Genomic DNA, 16,271 nt, shown 5'->3' with positions numbered 1-16,271 from the left:
ATGCATTCACCCTGTAACGCCCCCCTCCACGATGCAGCCACCCTGTACTCCCCCTGGGATGCAGTCACCCTGTAACGCCCCTCTCCGTCTTTTACTAGAGTCCGCAAACTCAACAAGCACGCACCAATAAAGTAAAATAGCTAATATCTTGAAGCCGGAGGGACTTGTTAGCTTAAACGGCCGAGTTGAAGATAGAGAGAGAGGAGAGATCAACTATTAATCATCGTTAAAATACGGACGCGGACTGACTCGCGTGCGCGCGGGAGAGAGAGTGTGGAGGAGAGGTTGCTGCCAGGGACTGATATTCATCACTCATAGATCATCACTGTATGAGTTATTATTCATCAGCGCCTCCTGATAAACCTCGTTATAACAGTTATATATATAACCGTCAATATAACAACAGTTAAACCAGTGAACGGGCGGACAAGCGACGATACGCTATATCATTATCGTTAACACAGGTAAGCATTTTACTCTTTACTTTATTACCGAAATTATTTCAGTTATTTCAAAAAATCCTCTTTGTTTTCGGCACGAAATCAAAATTCATGCCGATCTTCGATCTTGTTTCGATACAAATTTCATTTGACAAAAAACGAAAAACTTTGATGGAAAATTTGACAAGAACTTCGACAAAACCACAACAAAACATCTTTAAAGTTTTTATTTCATTTCAAATTTCGAATTGTGGTTTATTTATTACTCGCGTTATATTCAATATCAATACAGGCGCGGATCCAGGGCCATTCGGTGGCGCGGATCCAGGGCCATTCGGTGGCGCGGATCCAGGGCCATTCGGTGGCGCGGATCCAGGGCCATTCGGTGACGACAGCACAGTGAAAAAAGGGCACCAACTTTGAAAAGGGCCAGTATTGATGCCCAGCGAGCGAGTTTGAGTTTGAGTGCCATTTATTGGCATCATGCCACTTAATTTACCTTCACATACAATTTCCGTGTACCTTTTTTAGATTTTTGGCGAAATTTGCCCTTTTTCGATTAGATTTATAGAGCAACAATAATGTCTCTTTTAGAATAGTGCCCTTTTGAGTAAAGGAAAATTGTCTTTATTGATTTTGGGCAATTTATTTCCATTCACATTTTGCTTTAGTCCTAGTACAGAAAGGCAATTATTTTTTTATGGCGCACAAATTGTGTGCCCTTTTATTTACTTTTTTCCCGAAACAAAAATTTTTCAAGGGCATTTGAAAACTGCGACTACAGTACCGCACGTGCTGCATGTGCGATAGTCTGCATCCGCGCCTGCAATATCAAATTCAAATTTGAAATCTAAATTCAAAATATCATTTTTCATCTTAATATCAATATCATTTTTCTTGTCTTGGTCTTGATTAAAACTTTATCGCTGGTATTTAACAATATCAAAATCAATATTCATCTAATTGGGAAACGATCTGGTCTTAATTTGTAATATAAGAACATATTAGGGAAAATGCGGTCTTATCAAAAGTCTGAACTCCTGCAGATCTTGACCAAAATGAGCTTATCTCCAGTGTCTATGTTTAGACCGATGAATAGATGCATCTGATATTCCAGAAAATCATGTCAACAACGTTTGAATGGAAAATTTGATTTGTGGTCTTTTTACGTGATGCAATTAAAAAGACCTGCGCTTAAAACCGAACCTGTTAATAACAATGCGCCTTTTTTCCGAGCAGAAAACCTTTTATTTTAAAGCGTGGGTTTGAATACATAATTATTAAATCTCTTTCATTCATGAACACGTAGCACTTCAGTAAAAACCCCTCTCCTTATTCCTACAGATAGACAAAATCACTGACTTTACCGCAGTAAGAGACAGAGTCTACTGTATTTCACAAACTCTTACTCAGTATTTGACACCAACTCGGGGTAGAATTTTACCAGTCTCAACTTTACCGCAGTAAGAGACAGAGTCTACTGTATTTCACAAACTCTTACTCAGTATTTGACACCAACTCGGGGTAGAATTTTACCAGTCTCAACTTTACCGCAGTAAGAGACAGAGTCTACTGTATTTCACAAACTCTTACTCAGTATTTGACACCAACTCGGGGTAGAATTTTACCAGTCTCAACTTTACCGCAGTAAGAGACAGAGTCTACTGTATTTCACAAACTCTTACTCAGTATTTGACACCAACTCGGGGTAGAATTTTACCGGTCTCAACTTTACCGCAGTAAGACACAGAGTCTACTGTATTTCACAAACTCTTACGAATGCACGACTAAAAAAGCTTTGGTCGGTAGGGAATTAAAAATAGAACGGTTTTTCCTGCAGCCTCGAAGATGTTGTCAGATCACTTTTCGAGTGTATATCATGTTTCTCAGTTTGTGGTGCTCGAAATAATTAACGATACTTCAATAGTGATATTCGAAGATTTCTAAATAATGTGTGTATTGTAACCAACTTGTAATAAACAACCCGCACCAAGAATGAAAGAAATAGAGTGTGAAAGTTTGTTTCAGCTTTTCATCAATTTGATCAATTCAACTTCAACCGAATTATTTGTCTTTGGGAATTCTATAATGTAATAACATGATTATGAAATATTCATAAACTTCCAGAACAAACAGACTAAGTTTGAAAACTATTTGACGCCGTAAAAACCGTTACAATCATTTCTATATAAATTAAAACCTCGTGTGTTATTTAAGCAGTTCTGTATGTGTCGATGTGAACTACGTCATCAATATTGGCGTTTTAAGATAACAATAACGTTTGTGAATTTTGTCGTTTAGTAGTCAAATATATTTCATAACTATACTTGTGCTCTACGGCATCAATATATCCGGGCTAGACTGGTTGCCGGTCAATTCAATTATCGATATATTTAACAAAGTATTCCTGAAAATCAGGATATAGTCGAAACGTTGAATAAACTACACTAGCTCAAGGAATACAGTATTCCTGAAGATGGCTATTAGGATAAAGTCGAAACGTTGAATAAACTACACTAGCTCAAGGAATACAGTATTCCTGAAGATGGCTATTAGGATATAGTCGAAATGTTGAATAACTACACTAGCTCAAGGAATACAGTATTCCTGAAGATGACTATTAGGATATAGTCGAAATGTTGAATAAACTACACTAGCTCAAGGAAATATTTCGGACTCTTTCAATTCTTAGTGTGCATAGCATCAAAACGGACTCAAAGTGTTTCATTAACGCTTAAACCAGGGTAAGTTGCATATGGCTTAGAAGACCAGTTTAAGACAGTAATATTTCCATTGCCAACCTAACAATTTAGGACGAGTTGAGTTCCGACTATGCGACTGATGAACCCTATACACAGTTAATACCCAACTCGACAAACGGCGAGAAACTGAATTACTCAAATCGTTTTATCCTTAATCGAAAATGACGATAAGACGACAGAGTTAGACATGCGGAAGGTCGCGAGAATTTTATCATTAAACGCCTCCTGAACAGAAACCATAGAAATTGAAAAGTGTTTATACGGATTAAAAATGTATTCAAGTCTTTTCATCGACTTCGCGGTAGAGAAACATATAAGGTTTACATCGAGTCGCGCCTACTCTTCCAATTAACAGATTATTGCGATGCGGGTTATTCTGAAATGTAGTTATGAAAAATGTATAAGTTTCCAATTTGATAATTAAGGATTAGATGTTATGCGCCTATAGGTATTAACTAAAACCAGCTCCCACCCGCTTTTACTGTATCTACAAGGCACATGTTTTTAGCAGTTGGAAACCGGGCATTTCAATCCTGCTTAACGGAATGAAATTCCCATCAGCATTCGACTTAAATCCGTCTGTTGAATGTTTTAAATCGAATTTAAAAACAAACTTTTTAGAAAAATTTATAACTGATCTTTTTATCTACTATTGTGTTTTAATATTATGTTTTTAATACGGCTAAATGATTTATATCTATGTAAAGTGCACCGATTACCGTGTAGGGGTGCGCTATATAAGATATTACTATTATGTTTTTAGGTAGGTTTATAATCACTCCCTGAATTGCGCATATTGCATAATGTGTCGTAAACAGTGGCAGTTTATAGCGCGTACTGGTCTGATTCTGTGTGGGTTTAATATTTGACGAGTGTGTGATTCATGTTAGAAATAATACAGAATTCGCATAAAAAACGAGGCAGGATCAGTGAACACCTGAGCGCAGTGTAACTACAACAGACGTGACGACTTTATCCGAGCCGACTGTCGGCTTGTCTTACAGACTGGTCTTAAAGTTGTTAGATTGGTTATAGAACCAAAATGAGCTTAAAACCGAAATGAGTTTAGACTGGTCAAGCTGTTAGATTGGTTATAGAACCAAAATGAGTTTAGACTTGTCTTAAAGTTGTTAGATTGGTTATAAAACCAAAATGAGCTTAAAACCGAAATGAGCTTAGACTGGTCTTAAGCTGTTAGATTGGTTATAGAACTAAGATGAACTTAGACTGGTCTTAAGTTGTTAGATTGGTTATAGAACCAAAATGAGCTTAGACTGGTCTTAAAGTTGTTAGATTGGTTATAGAACCAAAATGAGCTTAAAACCGAAATGAGTTTAGACTGGTCTTAAGCTGTTAGATTGGTTATCGAACCGAAATGAGTTTAGACTGGTCTTAAGCTGTTAGATTGGTTATAGAACTAAGATGAACTTAGACTGGTCTTAAGTTGTTAGATTGGTTATAGAACCAAAATGAGTTTAGACTGGTTTTAAAGTTGTTAGATTGGTTATAGAACTAAAATGAGTTTAGACTGGTCTTAAAGTTGTTAGATTGATTATAGAACCAGAATGAGTTTATACTCAGTTGTAACCTCAGCCCTTTTTTGCAACAAGCAAGCGCATTACACGTTGTTCATAGTGAAGACATGTTTGTGGTATTTGAAATGTGTCCTTCCTCCAGTTTCAGTAGTGAGGTTTCTACTATTGTAAATCTGTCACACACGACTCCGATAGAAGCAGAAAAAAAAACCGCACAAATCTAGAGCGATAGCATTTCTCTTTTACTCACGGAAAAAGACGAACCTCTGTTGCGCGCGCAGTTCAGATTCGTATTTTTCTGTCACTATGATACCAGATAACAAGAACTCGGGGAGGTTTGATACCTGTTTGCTATTTTAGCTACTACACGAGTTCCCTGAACACACTGAGCTCCACTCGGAGCAACCCTCGACATACTGAGCTCCACTCGGAGCAATCCTCGACATACTTAGACCCACTCGGAGCAATCCTCGACATACTTAGACCCACTCCGAGCAACCCCCAACCCGCTGAGCCCCACTCGTGGCAATCCTCAACCCACCGAGCTCCACTCGGAGCAACCCTCGACCCGCTGAGCCCCGTTCGGGGCACTCCTCGACCCGCCGAGCACCGCTCGGCTCAAAACCGAACAACTAGCCATCTACAATAATAACGTATTAATTGCCTAAACATTGGAAGCTGAAACTGAAGTCTGGCGTTTCGCGTTGCTCATCCACCAAACCCCTAGAGGGCGCTAGTATCAAAGGTTAACAAAGTTATCCTTGTAATCTTGTTCTCGTTCGGTAACTAGAGAATACTTCCAAGACCTAAACTTTCCTTTACAATATTATCATTTCACTTAAACGTCGGTTTTTTGTCTGAATTTGCGGAGAAATTCCTTTGAGACAAGTCTTCAACACAAAAAAAAAAACAAACTATCTGTCATCCGATACCTGAATCCATACATACATAATGTATGTATCTGCGACCGGTTTCTATTGAATGTAGAGAATGGCGTTTAGTGAACGCGCCCTCCCGCAGGGATCCGTTTTGTGTATATTAAAAGATAAAAACATTTTCGATGCGTTTAAAATATTACTTTGTTCGGTGAAGCGCGATAGGTAGAAGTGGGCGGATTGGGGATTTGACCCCGAGAGTATGTGTGGAGATATCGGTAAAGCGTTTTAGAGGCGATTACAGCCAGGGGCGCAGAGGGGAGCAGAGGGGGCGCAGCGCCCCGGTGTCTCTTCAACCCGGTCGATTATCATTAAATCGATAAGGCCCCCCGGGCGAACGAAATTATGTTTAATCAGAAAACGATGTTTAGAAAACGCGTTTTAATGTATTCGATCATATAACAGCAGCAGCAGCAGCAGCAGACGATTGACCGGTTTCAATTCGTCGCGTCCGAATTTAACCGTCCGATAACATCAGGTGAGAATACCATCGGTAAATTGATGATAACTTCAAACGTGATCGTACGAAGGTCTCGTTAAATCGTCTTGACGAAATGATTTTCTAAAACTGTCGGGTTTCGGGTCCCGCGAAAATTGATTCTACCGCCAATAACTGTAGCATCACAATTAGAGCGTCATCGATATTTAATGATTGATGAATTATCTGACGCCTGCGCATGCAGAATGGTTTTTTTGGTGAAATTGTATCGTTGAGTGAAATTGGAGCCAAATGAAAAAAAGCTAAAGAGATATAAGGATAATATATCAGTCCAAAATACTGAATCATTCATATGTGATAGAGAGAGAGGGAGGGGAGAGAGGGTGACGGGAGATTGAGAAAGGGGGAAGGGAGGGGAGAGAGCGAGATTGGGAGAGGGGGAGGGGAGAGGGGGAGGGGGAGAGGGGGGAGGGGAAGAGATGTAATCGTGGATAATCTAATAAAAAAAATGCGCACACAGTTTTCAACGTTTTCGTGCACGCAATATATTTAACACATTCCGGACCCAGAGACTCATTTTAAGGCAGGCTCAGTATATTCAGGCCCAGTATTCAGGCCCAGTATTCAGGCCCAGTATTCAGGCCCAGTATTTACACACATTATGTGTTTGTGTTGTTTTTTTCTGTTGTCAGAACTGAAACTCTGAGGTCTCACTCATAAATCGCGTGAGCTCGAGACCGATTCAATTTCCCGTTTGACTCTCAACTCGCAGATGCCAGCACCGTCGCCGCCGCCGACACGAGAACTAATCGCATTTGTTAATTATTCATTATTAATTAAGCGACGATCGAAATGAAGGAAAATCCGCCGTTAGGAGAATAAGGCGATCGCGTTTTTAGGTTTCAAGGTCATACACGGGTCACGTGGGTGTGGCTTAGAATACAGCTCAACGAATATACAGCACGTGATTAGAGCGAGTTATAAAGATCTGTCTCATCTGTTACCCGCAGTTGCTAATCTGTAAACCTGGGGCCGGTTCCATAGTCATGGCTTGGACTTAAGACCAATCTAAGACCATCTTTTTGACTTATGTCTTGATTATGGAACTGGCCCCTGTTGTCTTAGAATCTTAAGCCTGATTTTAAGTCGTTTGGCTATTGAACAATCATGATCTAAAACTGGTCTTGAATAGATAAAATGTCTCATATCTGGTGTTTGTAATTCATTTTCAATTAGAAATGTCTCAGGTGAAGCACTGAACACATGTGAAGTGTGGACGATCAGTTTTTGAAAGTGCGATCAGTTTTTGAAAGTGCGCTGATAAAATGTCTAATATCTGGTGTTTGTAGTTCATTTTCAAATAGAAATGTCTCAGGTGAAGCACTGAACACATGTGAAGTGTGGACGATCAGTTTTTGAAAGTGCGCTGATAAAATGTCTAATATCTGGTGTTTGTAGTTCATTTTCAATTAAAAATGTCTCAGATGAAGCACTGAACACATGTGAAGTGTGGACGATCAGTTTTTAAAAGTGTGCTGATAAAATGTCTAATATCTGGTGTTTGTAGTTCATTTTCAATTAGAAATGTCTCAGGTGAAGCACTGAACACATGTGAAGTGTGTACGATCAGTTTTTAAAAGTGTGCTGATAAAATGTCTAATGCCTGGTGTTTGTAGTTCATTTTCAATTAAAAATGTCTCAGGTGAAGCACTGAACACATGTGAAGTGTGGACGATCAGTTTTTAAAAGTGTGCTGTGAAAATGTCTAATGCCTGGTGTTTGTAGCCACTATTACCAAAACGTAAGCTAGAATTTAAAATATTACGAAAAATAATGTTCGTGTTCTCATCATGATAGTAGATATATATATATTGATGGTCTGTATAATAAACCGGTTGATAGCTGCGTGCGTACTCCACTAGTTGAAGCCGTTATCACCGGCGCGTCGATTTAAAACATTAAAATCACACTGCGTGTTTACGGGCCCTGACGAGAGAGATATAACATTTTACGTTTGAAGAATCGTCGAAACTGCGCAGTTTTAACGAGAAACCGAATAAAATCCGTATGAAAGCGATGTGAAAGTTAATACAGCGGAACATCCGGATAACAAACCCGGATATTGAGAAATATTTCGACCCAAACGTGACAAAAAATTCTTAGACTTATTCTTAGACCTAGCTAATGTTGAAGATAAACTGCCTTTATTTTGGTAGAATTGTGGATCCAATTCCACGGTAAAGTTTCGCTTTGAATAATCAACGACCGCGTTCCACAGTTCTCGATCAAGTTCCACAGTTCCACCTGAACCCTGTTACGCAGTTACACTGTTGCACGGTTCTTGAGTTTTCAGGTCAAATTTTTAAATAATTTCATCTATACTTTAAAAATTCAGTATGAGTTGTATAACGTGTGTTGTACGTGATGTTGATGAGAAGTAAGATATGATAAGTAAGAAGTAAATCTGCTTAAAGTTTTAATCCTGCGCAGGGCGCTGATTGAAGCCTTAGCAGCAGCAGCAGCAGCAGCAGCAGCAGCAGCAGCAGCAGCCTTAGCAGCCTTAGCAGAAGCCGCAGCAGCCGCAGCAGCAGCAGCAGCAGCCGCAGAGACTCAACTCGCTCAGAATCTTGAATTCTCTCATGTACTGTTAGAGAGGGAGAGATGGAGAGAGAGAGGGAGAGATGGCGAGAGGGGGGAAGAGATTGGGGAGTGACAGAGGGGAAAGAGAGAGTGAGAGGGTGAGAGAGAGATGGAGGATGGGAGAGAGAAAGGGGGTCGAGAGGTGAAACAGAGAAGAGATGTTAAGGGGAGGGTACAGGCGGTTCTAAGAGGTGCGGGAAATGCTTACTTTAATTCCTCTGGTTATTTATTTATTCGACCATCAAAAGCAAAAAAATAATTATACATAAAGCCCACCATAAATGGCGGCTTTTAATCCGCACAAATAGTCGTTTGGGGAAATGATATGATATCGCATTTCATAAATATAAAATCAACAAATATTTATTGTCTTTGCGGCACATTTTCCCGGCCCTCGCGAGCGCGGGGGCACGGGATACTATTTGTCCTTTCCCAGTGCTTTTAATATTCAAAGCACAAACTCCAACAATGATAAACTGTATTTGTGTTCGCGACGGGAAGTTATACCATTAACGCAATGAAGATAAAACAAACTGAAGAAAGAGAGAGAGAGAAAGAGAGAGAGAGAGTAAATTCAGTTAAGAATGCACTCATACTCTTCGGATGTCCAGTCACAATCCATCGATTCTCGTAACGTCATTACGTACACCTCATTCATCCTCACGAGGTTCGAATCCCGATTATTTCATCTTCTCAAATTGGGTTCGATTCCCAGTTAATTGGCGTCCGTTTGCGTCTCAAATTTGCATATGCAAATGAGACGATGGAAATTCGGTTCGAATCCCGATTGATTATAAGGTCGTAAGAAAGTAAAAATGTCCTATAATCAGCTCAATGAACTAGGATTTTATTATCAATATCGTCATCATTATCGTCATCGATGTTAGATGCCAGTTCAAAAATGAGATGACGGAATCGGGTTCGAATATTTAGAAATGGGAAAATACAAAATTAGGTAAGCAGGCAAGCGTGGCAATCATCTTTAAAGTTCTGCGCTCTAAAAAAAGACCATAATAATAAAAATAATAATAATAATTATTATTATCATTATTATAATTATTATTAGTATTATTATCATCATTATTATTATTATTATTATTTTCATTACTATCATTCTACTTGGTGAATTTAGGAAATCCGAAAGAGAATTGCTGCTCGTAAGAATCGGGAGAAGCGGCTGCGCGCGCAGCGGTAACCGTTAGATTACTGGTGCGTAATATACGAGGAAACAAAAGCACCTGCGACCACCAAGTGCTCGCACTAATGTCTCTCTCTCTAACTCTCTCTCTCACTCTCTCTCTCTCTCTCTCTCTCTCTCTCTCTCTCTCTCTCTCTCTCTCTCTCTCTCTCTCTCTCTCACACTCTCCTCTTGATCAGTGAAAAACAATATATCATTGAATTAATGTAGTTTTAATAACCTCACAATACAACAGAGCTGTGTTTACAATCAGTGTCATCTGTTTATGGCACAATCTCTACAGCCTTACAGTTCACACGTCTCTTTATTCCCTGCAGTTGTTCCGCTTGAAGGTAGGCCATTTACATATCATTCTAATTCGGGCTCGATCAGGATTTAACAAAGTTTTCGCTAAGACCAGTCTGAGCTGAGTTTGGTTCCATAGCCAATCTAACAACTTAAGACCAGTCTAAGCTCATTTTGGTTCTATAACCAATCTAACAACTTAAGACTAGTCCAAGACCAATCTAGTTCTGTGGCCAATCTAACAACTTAAGACCAGTCTAAGCTCATTTTGGTTCTAAAACCAATCTAACAACTTAAGACCAGTCTAAGCTCATTTTGGTTCTAAAGCCAATGTAACAACTTAAGACCAGTATAAGTTCTTTTTGTTGCATGACCAGCCTAAGAAATAAAGAATAGTCTAAACTAATTTTGGAAGACAACCTAGACATCATCAACGTAACTATAGAATGAGTACATTCTGTAATTAGACTTTTTGAGAAGTGTTTAAATGCGTGGAGTTCATCACCTTCAAGTCGTATTAGACTTAATTACGAACGTTTCGTTTCGCTGTTTATTTCACTATGTCTGATGATTGTAATCTGTTCGTTGCCCTCCAGTGGGAACTGTATAAATACTGCATCATCTCTCATCGCAAAACACGGCATGAAAATCGATTGAAATCGTTCATCCGTAACAAACGACCTTGAAAATACAATATTTGTGGTGAGAAAACAGAAATATGAATTTGGGCAAATCGATGATTTAAAATCCACATCTGAAAACTTACTCTCCCTCTTCGCCTCCCTCCTCCCCTCCCCTCCCCCTCCCCTCCCCTCTCCATCCTCCCTCCGTTCATTTCTCTTCATCTCCATCTCTTAACTCCTCTCTCCCTTTTTGGAGGCTGCAGTTTCGGGTTCCGGGCTAGCACGTGTTGAGGTTATTTTGGAAAATCTCACCACATGTTTCGTGGTAAAACCTGCCTCTTATTGTATCAATCATAAGGATAGTTTTGTCCATTTTGTACTTTCTATAAACACAAGCGGATAAAATTTATAAAACTGTAATATTACCACACCTGACTGGTCACCAGTTACCACACTGACCAGACAAACCTACCAACCGCGGCTGCCAGTACTGGTCTATGGTCTAGTGGTTAGCATGCTCGAATGACAGGTTCGAGTCCGGCTAGGGTTACGGCTGACCTAGGGTTAGAAGGTTAGGGTTACGGGCTTAGGCTAGAGTTGAGTTTGTTTTGGAAAATTTCATGACATTTTTCGTGAATAGAATAATTTATCCATTTTCGGATTTAGTAACTGCCCCTGAAACATCGCCGTTAAATGCCTTCTATTGTATCAAGCAAACCGATATAATCCATAAATCCCATTTGTAAATTCTTTTCTAAACACAAATCCGCGCGTGCCGGTACGCGAATAGTTATTCTGACATTGACCTTTACTTTCACACCAAACCTAAGTACCTAAATTGCCTGCAATTCAATTATTGAAACCAGTTCCTGTAATCTTCATTAAGCCGATTAAAGAAGACACCATCCACATGCCTCGGAGCTACCACCGAAATACATTTACAAAATATTGAAAAATAAAAACAATCTTGAATCTAAAGAGATTTCAATGACGCCGGTCGTCACTAGACCCCAGTCTTCAAATGTCACAATAACGACCTTCATTTCACACGTAACCTTTACAGAGTTCGATGCTTATTAAATTGCTACCCGCAGGTTCAGAAAATTTTAATTACACTCTACGGGTTCAATAGAACAAGTAACAACAGACGTTTTCAAAATGTTAACATACGTTATGATAATAGTGGCTTTTTGATAATTTTCTGATTATCAGCACACTTTCAAATACTGGTCGTCCACACTTCACATGTGTTCAGTGCTTCACCTGAGACATTTCTAATTGAAAATGAAATACAAACACCAGACATTAGACATTTTATCAGCACACTTTCAAAAACTGATCGTCAACACTTCACATGTGTTCAGTGCTTCATCTGAGTACACACACATCTTGTCTGTAATTTTTCAGGTATCAAAACAAAGAACAAGAGAAGAAAGGATGATATTGTATCAGTTATTGATTATTGCCGCTGGGCTTGTTTTATTGATTTCACCAGTTGAATCATTTTTAACGGAAGGTAAGAATGGCGTCGTTTGTCGTGAAGAAAACAAACTACAACGGGTTCGAATCCCATATTTATTGCTATCGCTATTTTGAACGAAACGCAGATATTAACTTCAGTTCTGAAAATTGATTTGTTGTCGCTTTAATAAACGTTCTCTCGTTTTTCTCTTTCTGTCGCAGACGACCTTGCTGAACTGTCTGAACGGCTATTATCTAAAAGGGAAATCGCTCGGATGGTGCGACGACGGGACCAATCAAGTACGTATCAATCGGTTCCACAATTCCACATTTTCTAACTGATTCCGATTCAAGTTTCATACCTGCAGAGGGACTCGTTGACCAAACCAGAGACAAGTCAAACTTGGATTTTATGTACTCTAATTCAACTAAAAAATGCTAAACCGGTAGCTCCGGTAGCTCCAGTAGCTGTGGTAGCTCTGGTAGCTGTGGTAGCTGTGGTAGCTCCGGTAGCTGTGGTAGCTCCGGTAGCTCCGGTAGCTCCAGTAGCTGTGGTAGCTCCGGTAGCTCACTGTTCAAAGTAGCGATCAGAGATGTATATTCGTGTATATAACACCCCTGGGCCGTGTTAGTGTTAGTTCCGTTAACGATGGATCCAAAAATTGACGAACAAAATACAAGATAAAATCTGCACGGATAGAAAAACGCTTCGAAATAACGAATTAAATTCGCAGGAAGTAATTACAGGTTTACAAGCCCTGGGGTTGGGATTATTGCGCTTCCCGGTCCTCGCCTAAAAGGCGTATTTTCCTTACATGTATAAATATGAATTAATTTGTTCATTTTTTTCACTGACATCAAATTCCCCAAGGTCAAATTCAATTCTCTGACAAATAATCATCATGTTCCACAGTTATGTGAATATCATTTGACTCTGGATCTATTTCCACAGTTGTGTGGGTTTAATTTGACTCTGGATCCATTTCCACAGTTGTGTGGGTTTAATTTGACTCTGAACCCAGTTCCACAGTTATGTGGGTTTAATTTGACTCTGAACCCAGTTCCACAGTTGTGTGGGTTTAATTTGACTCTGGATCCATTTCCACAGTTGATGTGTGGGTTTTAATCAACTGTGAATTCAGTTCCACAGTTGTGTGGGTTTAATTTAACTTTGAACCCCGTTCCACAGTAATATGTGAGGGTTTAATTTGACTCTGAACCCAGTTCCACAGTTATGTGAATATCATTTGACTCTGGATCCAGTTCCACAGTAGTGTGGGTTTAATTTGACTCTGAACCCAGTTCCACAGTAATGTGGGTTTAATTTGACTCTGAACCCAGTTCCAAAGTTGTGTGGGTTTAATTTGACTCTGGATCCATTTCCACAGTTGATGTGTGGGTTTTAATCAACTGTGAATTCAGTTCAACCGCTGTGTGGGTTTAATATGAACCTAGGTTCACAGTCTCCACTCACTCCTATTACTACGAAATTTCTTGACAACCACCACCCTTCCCAGAATTCACCGCACCGGAACTTGTTTCTAGCTCACACAGGAACCGGAAGTAGTTAGGTCTTTTACGTTTATAGAATCACGCAACAAATGAATAATTGATATGTTGATATTTCTTAAAGCTAACAAGCGAGCGTGTTCCTGGATCGAACTGCATTGTTTGAGGGAAATGTTTGACAAACAGAAAAACATCGGCGGATAAAAAATATTCGAGCTTCTTTTATAGAAACAAAATGCGACCAACTGCGATCAATAAAAACCAATGGAGGCCTTCATCGATAAAACTGCAGCTTCGTTTCAAATATATTTATCTAATATTTGACGAATAAAAGATATCCGTGCATTAAAAAATCGTGAATATTTCGCTGATGAGAAAAGACGTCATTGCATCTGGAGTTCTAGGTCACTCTCTCATTCAGTCAATACGATCTGAGATGCTATGTAAATCTCTCTGCAATGGCGTCGAATTATTTATGGTGGTTGGGTTTTTAGATCTAAGGTTGAAGTCTCTAAGTTTTTCATGTCAAACCTAAAGATGATTTTTTTTTTGGTACCATAATTTAAATATATATTTGATTTTCTTTTTGTGTGACACTGACATTCAACACATTTGACTCAACAATTTTTCATAACTGTTTAACTCGCTGTTCTCCGACCACATCGAGAGGAGTTCGCGGGTTCACCGAGAACCTGGAGTGTCTGTTCGCCCACCACCACGACTGTGAGGTGGGGGGTTCACCGAGAACTCAGTTGTTCTACTTGGGGCGCATGACCTCCGGTTGGCTCCACACAAAATCCGAATCGCGTCACCTCGACGGAAAGCAGGTTTCGGATTCTCCAAAAGGTCACATGACCAATAATAGAGTACGATTGGAGGTAAACGGGTGCTCCGATCTGGTAAGAGAAACCTTGCTGTTCCCAGACCGCCGCTGCGATGTGAGGGGGTTCACCGAGAACCTATTGTGACCGTTCCAACGGGTATTACGCATTCTAAGTCGAGCACTAAAGACATTATTTCAATATCTATCGATAAAAACTTTGCGAAAGATTTCTAAAATTCGTCTTCATGAAATATTCACTAATACAGAGCTACAAAATCATTTATTGTACACAATTGCATCAGTTTGTTTTACGTTTTATTCGACGTTTTCCTCGTAAATTGTAGAAAACATTCAAACTTGAACCCGAGAAAGTGAAGACACACGAATACGATTAGTTCGAAGTATCGCATTTCTCAGACAATTGAAAAACCCATTTAGAAAAAAAAACCGAATTTATTCCGAAAGCGAATAAGATCGTGATGTATCTTATATTTCATTGATAATGTCACCGGTGTTTGTGGAGTAAGAAATGTTTTTATATTTTATACAAAGTTTTTGTGTCAATGAAATAAAACCACGAAACTACGTAACTTAGATTAAAAGGATAGAAAAAAACAGGGCCACGCACTGGTGGAATTAGGGTACCTCACGTGCCTCAAGTGAGGATCTGCCACGCACTGGTGGAATTAGGGCACCTGACCTCACGTGCCTCAAGTGAGGATCTGCCACGCACTGGTGGAATTAGGGTACCTCACGTGCCTCAAGTGAGGATCTGCCTCACACTGGTGGAATAAGTGTACCTCACGTGCCTCGAGTGAGGATCTGTACACACTTGTGGAATTAGGGTACCTCACATGCCTCAAGTGGGGATCTGCCACGCACTGGTGGAATTAGGGTACCTTACGTGCCTCAAGTGAGGATCTGCCTCACACTGGTGGAATTAGGGTACCTCACGTGCCTCAAGTGAGGATCTGCCTCACACTAGTGGAATTAGGGTACCTCACGTGCCTCAAGTGAGGATCTGTACACACTGGTGGAATTAGGGTACCTCACGTGCCTCAAGTGAGGATCTGCCTCACACTAGTGGAATTATGGTACCTCACATGCCTCAAGTGAGGATCTGCCACACACTTGTGGAATTAGGGTACCTCACATGCCTCAAGTGAGGATCTGCCACGCACTTGTGGAATTAGGGTACCTCACATGCCTCAAGTGAGGATCTGCCACGCACTTGTGGAATTAGGGTACCTCACGTGTCTCAAGTGAGGATCTGTCACACACTTGTGGAATTAGGGTACCTCAATGCCATCAGCTATAAACCACTTTCGAGACAGGGACGCGGTAGAGTCTCACGGTGTAATCAGGTTCAAATCTCTGCAAGGGAGGAACGTGGCAGAGTCTCAAAATGGGGAGTAGGTTTGCAGCCAAATGTTTCACCAAGAACCTTAATGTCTGATGTACCGCAGCGCTGGTTGTTACACTAGGATCGTAGAGTGACTGAGATCCCTGTGGAGACAACCGCACGGCCAGGACTGGGCGAAACCAAATGTAGCAGATTTTTTACAAATACTTCCTCTATTTTCAGAGTCAAAGCGTCGGTGTTCAATGTTGGAGAGTCACT

Source organism: Tubulanus polymorphus, chromosome 6, assembly GCF_964204645.1.
Source record: "Tubulanus polymorphus chromosome 6, tnTubPoly1.2, whole genome shotgun sequence".
NCBI lineage: Eukaryota > Metazoa > Nemertea > Palaeonemertea > Tubulaniformes > Tubulanidae > Tubulanus > Tubulanus polymorphus.
This window is presented reverse-complemented; position numbering follows the sequence as displayed.